The sequence below is a fragment of the Saccopteryx leptura genome, chromosome 3 (assembly GCF_036850995.1).
Source record: "Saccopteryx leptura isolate mSacLep1 chromosome 3, mSacLep1_pri_phased_curated, whole genome shotgun sequence".
Taxonomy (NCBI): domain Eukaryota; kingdom Metazoa; phylum Chordata; class Mammalia; order Chiroptera; family Emballonuridae; genus Saccopteryx; species Saccopteryx leptura.
In genome coordinates this window covers 75,147,893-75,158,326 of record NC_089505.1, presented here as the reverse complement: position 1 = coordinate 75,158,326, position 10,434 = coordinate 75,147,893, and the positions used below count along the sequence as shown (strand labels likewise).

The following is a 10,434-nucleotide window of genomic DNA, read 5'->3' as shown; positions in this document are numbered from 1 at the left end:
CAGACTTTTGTTTTTCACTTTAGAAGTCATGGTTCATGACAACATGATCCAAACAAGGAACGAGATAAGATGCTACTGTCCGGGTCACACAGGCAGTAGATGACAGATGAATATTTACATAATGGTTATCAGTTTCTTAAATATTAAACACTGAACCCAAATAAAAGTCCTCTAAGGCTTACATGCAGGACCGCAGAATGAGGAAGAGAACTCTGCCCAAAGAGCAAGGGGCACTGAGGGGCAGGAATGAGTCCGACTTGTTCCCAGAAGGGAAACCCACACTCTGGGGCCATGGAAGGGACATGTTTCCTTCCCTATTTCCCTGTACTTCCCCTTTGTGCTCATTGTCAGAGACATTGGACCTGAACTGCACAGGGAGATGGTGGACCTGTCCCTGCTGATCTGAGCTCCACAGTCACAGGGACCCATGTCTTCCTGAAGCATCTCCAGGGCTGGTGACCACCGTCCATGGTGAGGACCCCACAGGGAGGAGCTGATGGACGAGCTGAGGATGAAAGTGACCTCATGGGGGAGACTTTGACAGGGAAGGACGTGCCCTAAGTCAGCTCACCTGGAAGGGGCGTCTCAGGAGACTGTGGGTTATTTCCTGCTGAATCATGGAAATGAGAACTAGGCCCTGGGGAAGGAATGTTCCCCTTTCTGGGGGGCTGCAGACGTGACAGCCCTGTGACAGGAAGAACCAGCCTCCCAGTGGCCACACCCCGTGTGTCTGTCTCTGCTGAGGGCAACATGGTTTCTTCCATCTGCACAGCCAAGAGGAGAGGAAAGAGACACCATGACCCCCACACTCACGGCCCTGCTCTGCCTGGGTGAGAATGAGGAGGGGGAGGGGAAGCCCTGGTCCGGAAGGGACCCTGCCCCACAGCCAGGCCCTGGTCTGTCAGGACCCCAGGACTCAGGAGGCTCACTATGGGGGAGGAGGTTCTGCTCAGGATTCAGGGCTAAATCTCACACGAAATCTCTTCCAGGACTGAGTGTGGCTCTGAGGACCCGAGTGCAGGCAGGTGAGTCTGTCCCCAGGTGTCCCAGGTTCCACTCCTCATGGGGACAAGGGGCCAGCCCTGGGAAGTTGTGAATGGAAAAAAGTAGTTCTGGGCTAATCGATAAGAGGCATCTGAGGTGTTCAGGGTGAGAGCTAGGGACTGGGAGTGGGAGATGTCCTGTGACCCAGCCCCTGATTTCCTTCCAGGGACCCTCCCCAAACCCACCGTCTGGGCTGAGCCAGGATCTTTGATCGCCTGAGGAAGTTCTGTAACCATTTGGTGTCAGGGGACCTTGCAGGCCCAGGAATTCCATCTGTATAAAGACAGAAGCTCTAAACCTTGGTAAAAAAAAAGAAGCCAATGGATTCTGGAGACAAGGCCAAGTTCGCCATCACACAGAAGACAGAGCGCACTGCAGGGATATATCACTGTTACTATCTCAGCGCCACTGGCTAGTGAGAGCAGAGTGACCCCCTGGAGATGGTGATGACAGGTGAGGGGACACTCAGGGGTCCCAGCCTCAGGCTCTGCCCTCAGGAAAGGGATCTGCTCTCAGGGGGTCTCCTCTCTCACAGCCCATCCCTGAGGGACATGAGGGAGGAGTGAGCCCCATCTAACATGCTGCCTCCTCCTCTCCTAGGATTCTACAGCAAACCCAGCCTCTCAGCCCTGCCCAGTCCTGTCGTGACCTCAGGAGGGAACGTGACCCTCCAGTGTGGCTCAGAAAAAGGGTTTGGAAAATTCATTCTGACTAAGGAAGGAGAACACAGGTCTTGGACCCAGGATTCAAAACAACACCCAAATGGGCAATTCCTGGCCCTGTTCCCTGTGGGTCCCTTGACCCTCAGCCACAGGTGGACGTTCAGAAGCTATGGCTATTACAGGAACAGTCCCCAGCTGTGGTCACCGCCCAGTAATGACCTGGAGCTCCTGGTCTTAGGTAGGGAGCCCCAGTCATGACCCCTCTATGTCCTTATGTTTGGTTAAGTGTCCTGCCCAGAATAGCCTTAATCTAGGACAGGACTGAAGGGCTCCAGGGCAGGGTCATCAAGATGGAGACCCAGTCCTCAGAGGGATGGAGCCCAAAGGCCCCTGTCACCGCTGCCCCTTCCTCATGCCCGCCACCACATTTTCCAGGGGTGTGGAGGGAGGATCTCGCCATGGGCACAGGGCAGACAGAGGAGATGGGTGTGAGCAAATACTGCATCCCTGCGGGGGGCACTGTACCCCTCACTCTTCTCTTGTCTGTTTCCCAGCACCCTCTGCAGACCCCAGCGCCCCACCCCCAGGGCCCATCTCCACAGCTGGTGAGTCCCTGGGACCTCTTTGCTTCACGGGAACATGGACCTCCCCAGGGGGGTTCTGAGTGTCTCAGAGGATCTGATGCCTCCTCAGAAACTCAAGAGTGAGCTTGTCCCCTGGGGAGGCTGGGAGGCGGGCAGAGATGCAGGGCTGAGGCAGGGGTTGGACCACAGGGGTCCACAGGCTCTGAGGCTGGCTGATGATGGGTGCTGTGGTCAGAGCAGAAGGAGATGCTGGGGCCCAGCCTGAGGGAGGGAAAGTCAAGGTGAGGCAGGGACAGAGCAGCCCCCAACCCTCCCCTCCTTGTCTTTGGTTTATGATGTACAGGTGGGGTCCTCTGTCGAGGGCGGGGTCTCAGTACTCCCTGAGAGGGTATTTTGGACAGGTCCCCTGCCATCTAAGCCTCAGCCTGTCCCCCACACAACAGAGGAGAATCTCAGCTCAGATTTCCAGGGGCATCGTGGTTCTGACCGAGCAGGCACCACCCTGCTCTGCAGCAGTGAGGGGTGGGCAGTGTGAGGTGCTTGGGGTGTGAGGGACACACAGGGCAATGACAAGGTGACATCCCAAGTGCTTTCCTTGCAGTCTGTGGTGCCCAGCCTGTTCTTATCGAAGAAAAAACATCACAAATCGAACAAAAATAAACAAGGGCTGGGAGACCAGGGTCCACGGGGTATGAATAGCAGTTCAATGGCTTCTCGGCGGTGGGGCCTCGGACAGCCTCATCCCCCTCTGAGTCCCAGGTTCACTGTCTGTGAAACGTGTCTCCTCACATCGCCCTCGCTGGTTTGCTAAGGAATGTAGGTGAGATCCCAGAAGTGGAGGCCCTCCTCGTGGGTGGCCCACCCAGTGCTCAGGAAAGGGAAGATCTGTCCTCAGTTCCCCTCCCACTCACCCACTCGGAAAAGTTTACAGAGGCCACATAAAGTGGGGATGTCGGGTCTGCAGGACAGAAAACATTTCATGGTTGGACATCAAGACTGGGAAGGTCACAGGGTCCACCCCACAAAGTCTCTGACAGGTTAGTGAGTGGGAACTACTTGCGGGGGCTGCATCCAGCTCTAGCTACAGAAGAGGCCTGGGGCACACGGGGACTGGGGGAAAGGCCTTTCCAATCTGACAAGCAGCCTTCAGAGCCCAAAGCTGGTGTCTGTCTGGTGGGGAAGCATGAACAGAGCACAAGGGATCCCCCTGAACCACATTCAAATTCCAGCCCTGCCACTTCTAAGCTGGGAGACGTGGGGAACCAGATTTACCTCTCTGAACCTCAGTTTCCTCATCTGTGAAATGGGTGGAAGCATGGGTGGCATTCACATGTTGTTTCATTGCTATGAAGGTGACAGGTGATTAAGTTTCAAACCCCCAAAAGTGCACAGTGGGTGCTCAATCCAATGACATTATTGGTTCATTCATGACATCATTTTGTCCAAGGTCTTCAAACACACCAGAAAGTTCTCATTGGGGTCACTGTGACGTTCGTCCTGTTGTTCTTCCACCTTTTCTTCCTCCTCTTCCTCTTCAAGCACTGGAAAAAGTGCAAGAAACCAAGTGAGTCCAAGACGGGAAGAGCTGGTCTACCTGAGAGGGGCACCCTTCCTCTAAAGACACATGAAGTGGCTTGCTAGGGCACCAGCCAAAATGTGGCATAAAATAAAATAAAATAATAAAATATAAAACAAAAAAATAGAAATAATAAATAAATAAAGGTAATGTTCAGTTTTGAAAGTTCTCCTAATTAAACAATCCAGAATTTCTAGGAAGCTCTTTCTATCCAAGCTGCCACTGATAATCTTCCTGGGCAGAGATCTGGGATTCCCACAGAAGTACAGTGTGACAGGAGGGGCCCTGTGTGGAGGGAGCAGGGTGCACCCAGCACCTGAGGAACCAATGCTGGCAGTGAGGAGGGGGAACCATGAGAAGGTGCCATTGGCATTCTGCAGTCAAGAGTGGTGGGGAGCGGGTCTGGTTGTGAAGAATGGGTGGAAGTTAAAGAGGTTGGGAATTTCATTGCTTTGAGAAAATATATTAATATATGGGATTAACCATCCTTCAAAATTTTAGAAATAATGGAGATGTATTTTTTGGAATTGAATGTGTCACTATAACCTCATTTAAAAAAGAAAAACATTTAAAAATATTATATATATATATATATATATATATTTGTATATATATACACACACACACATCAACTGACATAGAAATAGTAAGAGGTATCAGTGTTTGTACTGTGTGCACCAGCTAAGTTCTAGACACAGTGACAGCCCACTAGAAATAAGCCCACCTACCACCCAGATCTTGGCTTCTAAATACCATCCTCTGTGAGAATGAAGAGATGTAACAAGAACAAAGCTGGACTTTTGGAAATGTTCTTCCAGGTTCATAAAAATATATTTAAATCAACCATGCAATTTAGTGCTACCTTCTAATTTCACTTACGTTGAATTCCAACTGGACTGGGCTGGGGATCACAGCCTCTGAGATCTTTGTGAGGCCCTGGAGGCTGCGTTCTGGGGTGTTTTCGAAGCTAATGTCTAACTTTTTGCAGCTGCTTCAGACCCTGACATTCAGACCAGAGTGCTGAGGAAAAGGTGATTTCTTCCCCAAAAGAGCCCTAAACCTCCCGCCTCCACCTGTGGCTCCTTCACCACTGCCTGACGCTCCTTCTCTCCTCCCTCAGCTCCGGCTCCAGCCCCACGGCCCATGCCCACGAACAGAACCGATGCAATTGGGGAGAAGGTGAGGTCCTGGTGGGACACGGGAGCTGGAGGAGGGATCGAAAAGGGTTCTGGGCTTCGCGGTGAGGAAGTGTGAAAGTCCCACATTGGCGCAGTCTTAGACACCTCCCTGCTCCTCCATGAACGTCAGCCTCCCCACCTATTTGGAAGGGGCTTGTGGGGATCCGGGCATGAGATGGAGTCTCCTCATTCTCCAGGTGCTTCCCTAAGGGACCCCCAAGCTGAAGAGGACAAAGAGCTGGACGGTCGGGTAAGACCCCTGCCATATCCAGGGCGCCCACCACAGGCGTGCTCACAAACTAAATTCGTGGGATGCTTGTTCCGCCTACCGCCACTCCAAGCTCAGCGTATCTGAGCGTGCCCATCCATGCGAGGACACGTGCAGGCTGTGGGAACACCGCTTCTCAGTGGGTTTTTCTGATACACAGGGGCCCCTTCTTCTTGATTCCCCTACTTGGGTCCCTTTGATCCTTGGTTGTTCACATCTCTGAATGGTCATGCTGCAATAGACGGTTGTGCTGTTTGTGAACTGCATGATAGTGATTGTAGGGTTGAGACGCTCCTGGTGCTGTCTGACCAACGTGCCTTTCCTGATTTACACAAAGTCCCCTTGTATACCAGGCAGACCTGGTACTATGACACTCTGCCTTTCTTTCTTTCTTTCTTTCTTTCTTTCTTTCTTTCTTTCTTTCTTTCTTTTTTTTTTTTTTTTTTTTTTTTACTTCTGAAGTGAGAAGCCAGGAGGCAGAGAGACAGACTTCCACATGTGCCTGACTGGGATCCACCCAGCATGCTCACTAGGGGGCGATGCGATGCTCTGCCCATCTATAGCCCTTGCTTCTTTGCAACCAGAACCATTCTAGCACCTGAGGCAGAGGCCATGGAGCCATCCTCAGTGCCGGGGCCAACTTTGCTCCAATGGAGCCTTGGCTGCAGGAGGGGAAGAAAGAGATAGAGAGAAAGGAGAGGGGGAGGGATGGAGAAGCAGATGGGCGCTTCTTCTGTGTGCCCTGCCCAGGAGTCGAACCTGGGACTTCCACAAACTGGGCTGACGCTCTACAACTGAGCCAAAAGCCAGATCCCCTCTGCCTCTGCATTTCTTTAACTGCATTTTCTGTCTTTCCTCCAATCCCACGGATTGAGATGCACTGGATTTGTCCAACAATGTGCTGTGGCTGTATCAATTGGTATTTGGTGCCTACTCCCTGAGGAAGTCCACCAGCTATCTCATTAATCTCACATGGAGACAGCTCTGTATTGATATTGTAAAATTTATTTAATCCCAGAGATAGCCGGAACCTCTCTCTGTTCATAAAACCACGATTGTTTCTAGCTCTGATCTCTTCTCTGAGCACCAGTTTCAAACATCTGAATACCTGTGAGACATCTCTATTGTCTGTTTAGTGGGCATTTTAATTTCACACATATAACATTTTATTTTACACTTACAGTTATTTTTTTTTTTGAGAGAGAGAGAATCAGAGAGAGGGTAAGGAATAGAAAGAGAGAGAGAAACATCAACTTGTTGTTCCATGTTGTTACGCTCCCATTGATTGCTTCTCAAACACACCCTGACTGGGGCTTGAACTGGCGACCTCTGGGTCAAACTGCTGCCTTGGGATGGAGCTGGTGCCCTTGGGAATGATATGGTGACCTGAGGATCGAGTTGGTAACCCTGCATTCAAACCAGCGACCTTGGGCTTGTGCTGCTGACCTCAGTGTTTCAGGACAACATTCTAGCCACTGCACCACAGGCCAGAGCACACGTACAACTCTTAAATGTTTCCTCCAAAGACTTGTTTCTTCTCAATGTTCAATACTTCCAAGACAAAAAAAGAAAAAAAAATAAGGAGCCTTTTTTAATTCTTTCTCTCTCTCCCTACTGAGTCACTAATTCTTTGTATCCCTAACACTTACCACCGTTCCACACAACCCTGCTTCTTGTTGATGGTCTGTCCTCAACCCAGGGACTGTGAATTCCCCGAGGGCGGGGCCCTTAGCTGTCTTCTTCTTGGCCCTTTGACAAGTACCCTGCCTCTCTGTGTCTCTTTCTCTGTGTCTCTGTGTCAGTGGTTTGCAACCGTCACTCTATAGACCAGTCCACCAGAAATTTCATGCCAGTCCACAGAAGAATGAACCACCTTGATGCTGTACAAAGATTATAGACCCAGTGATCTTAGTCAAATTCACTCATGCTCAGGATGATTTCTGTCCTAGCGGTCCCTGAAATAATGCTCTTATTTTCACTGTTCCCCAAGTATAAAAAGGTTGAAAACCACTGCTAAGTTGCTCTTTCTGTCATTGCCTCTTTATATAGCTAAGTAGACAAAACAATACACAGATGTATACACTATTAGCATTTATAGAAAGTATATATTTTATATATTTATGATTATAAATATACTCCTATATATGTGTATAAAATATATGTGTGTACATATTATATATATATTATACACACACACATATATATATGTATATTGGGTGAGGTGAGAAATCAAAGCCTACATGAAGGTCCATCAAGATGTCTAGTTTCTCCCTCATTAGTTCGTTTGTTTATTCAATGAGTCAACAAATCCTTAATAGAAATCGAGAAGGCAAGGATGACAAGTTCCAAGCACAGACAATATTTGGCAAGTCGGTGACCATTAGCTCCAAGAATGATCCTCCTGATTTCATGTTCTGCCCGCCAGGCCCTCTGGGGCTCTGTCCTAGACTGGGCGATATAAACATGAATGGAAATATAGCTGAAAAAGGAGTTCATATGACCAGAGTTATGATTTAAAATCAACTCTCTGGTTTCTGAGTGGAGACTTGTCAGAAAAGACACAAAGGGAACAAGGAATGAAGGTTCATGTTCTCCTGTCTCCACGGAGCAGAGTTCTGACTACAAAGACACCCAGGGAGTGATGTACACCCAGGTGGACCATGCAAGGGTCAGGCGGGGGAATAGTCACCCTGCCTTCTGTCCTGGCAGAAGAATTGGTGGACACAAAAGGCAGATAAGAAGCAGAGGACAGGAAGATGGGCAGTCAAGTGGATCCTTCCTGCTCTAAGTGTCCTGGCTTCTCCCTGCCCCAATAATACAACTGTCTCTCACTCTACCCTTTCCAGGGTGCTCCATCCTTGGACCCCCAGGATGTGACCTACGCCCAGCTGAACCACTTAACCCTCAGACAGAAGACAAGTGCAACCCCTTCCTCCCCGTCAGAGGAGCCCCCAGATGAGCCCAGCGTGTACGCTGCTTTGGCCTCGCACTAGCCCAGGGAGGACCCAGACCACACACTCCAGAGAGGGCCCCTGCAGGGACTCTGGAAGGCACACTGGACTCTCAGCTACTGACTCAAAGCCTGAGGGTGTTTTGTAAGCAAGCAGGATATCGCGAGACCTTAGAAGTCACCTAGTTCTTCAGGTGAAGATAAATATGAGCTCTACATTTTTAGACATAGAGCAATACACTTTTACATAACTAATGATTGAGGGAAGGAAGATCACAAATAAAAACAATTTTTTTTACTTGAAAGATAATGTGAATTTTATAAATCAATACATATCCTTATTTGAATAGTAATGCAAATGTGATATACATAGACCAAATGAGAAAATTAAGTGCCTGAATGAAATATTTAGAAAGCCTGAAACTCAGCGACCTAGGTGAGCATCTGAAGACGACAATCAAAGAATAACAAATTCATCCTATGACTGTAGATTAAAGGATATAAAAAGGATAAGGACACGTATTTACATGGAAAGAATAAAAAAGAGAAAAATCAACTACATTAATCTTCTTGGGTTGCCATAACAAAGGACCACAGACTGGGCAGTTTATAAGAACGCTAACCTATCTAATCAAGGACCCACCCTTATGATCTCATTTAACCTTAATTACTACCTCAGAGGTCCATCTCCAAATACAACTGCACTGTGGGTTAAGGGGAGACATAAACATTCCATCCACAACATTCCATCCCGAGAGCCACCCCCATATTCATGTCCTTCTCTCATGCAAAATACATACATTCCAGCTCTACTGAGCTGCCCAAATCTCCACTCATTCCATCATCAACTAACAGGTCTCAAGTTCAAAGTTGCAGCTACGTATTGTCTGCCTCAGACCTGGGGTAGGACTCATTGGAAGGCAGAAGTCCTCTGCAGTTGTGAACCTGTGACCCAGACACATTAGGTGCTTCCAAAATACAGGGCTGTGGCAGGGAGCGGAGAGATATTCCTATCCCCAAAGGGGAACATTGGAAAGACCCATGCAAAGGGTGATGGGTTCCTAGCGTATTCATTAGGTCTTTTTTTTTTTTGTCTCTTTTAGGTTTAATTTCTTTCTTTTTTAATAAATTTACTTTTCAATTATCATTTACATTCAATATTATTTTATATTAGTTTCAGGTGTACAGCATTTGTGGTTAGATTTGATGCTCAGCCCCTCTGGATGACCATGTCACCTCTATGGCTTAGCCAGTTGGCATGGCACCTGTATCTCTTTGTGGGGACGTCACTCCCAAAGCTGTGACTGAGGGACATCAGTCCTGTTGAATCTGAGGATGTGACTATAACTTTGAGGTCAATGGGGCAGCTCTGATCATCTCAGAATGACCCATCATGGCTTTTATGGGTCATTCTTTCTGTTTTCTTGAAAAACAATAGCGCTCGTTTGCAGACAGATAAGAGAACCATCCCAACCTGTAGTAGCTGAGCAGTGTTTCTGCTCCCACAATCCCATCATCTCTATCCCAACTGACTGTCCATCCCCTCTGGGGTGCTCTCTCCAAACCCACTCTCATTTCTAGCCTATGGACAGCCAAAAATTTTCCAAGTCATTTAGTTCTGTGTCCATCTGCTTCACAGTTCCTTCTTCAATTCAGCTCCCTCCTCTTGAAGTTACTCTCAGCACTCGTGAGGACTGAGGCTGCACATCAACATTTTGCTTAGGAAAGTCTTCAGCTAAATCTGCAATTTCATGGCTCTCAAGTGCTATTTTCTAGAAACATTAGAAGGCGACCCAGCCAAGTTATTTACCACTTTATAACAAAGATCGCCTTTTCTCCATTGTCCAATACTGTATTCATTATTTCTGTCCGAGGACTCACTGAGAGGGGTGTTACCATCCATAGACTCCAATCAAAATTATGTTCACCATTTATCATGTATTTTCAGAGAAGGTCAAGACTTGCACTCCACATCTACCCTTTTCTTTCTGAATCCTCCCCAGAATCACCATTAACGTCCATATATGCACAAGCAGTCCAATTGCAGCACCTAGAATTTTTTTTCTAGCATGCACCTCAGGACTCCTCTAGCCTCTTCTTTTTACCAGTTCCAAAACTGCTTCCAAGTCTTTGTACCAACTTTTATGCTATTTTGCTCATACTTGTATAATA

General features: G+C 48.2%; 1 protein-coding gene and 1 pseudogene across 1 annotated transcript in view; both read left to right on the top strand.

Annotated features, from left to right (window-relative positions):
- Positions 1–382: 382 nt before the first annotated feature.
- LOC136399356 (leukocyte immunoglobulin-like receptor subfamily A member 6) overlaps positions 383–10,434 on the top strand; it is a 43,265-nt gene continuing 33,213 nt past the window's right edge. Inside the window, 1 exon segment of the mRNA XM_066374440.1 lies at positions 383–471. The gene's annotated coding sequence lies outside the window, so the exon portion shown is untranslated.
- On the top strand, positions 793–8,463 carry LOC136399364 (leukocyte immunoglobulin-like receptor subfamily A member 5; annotated as a pseudogene).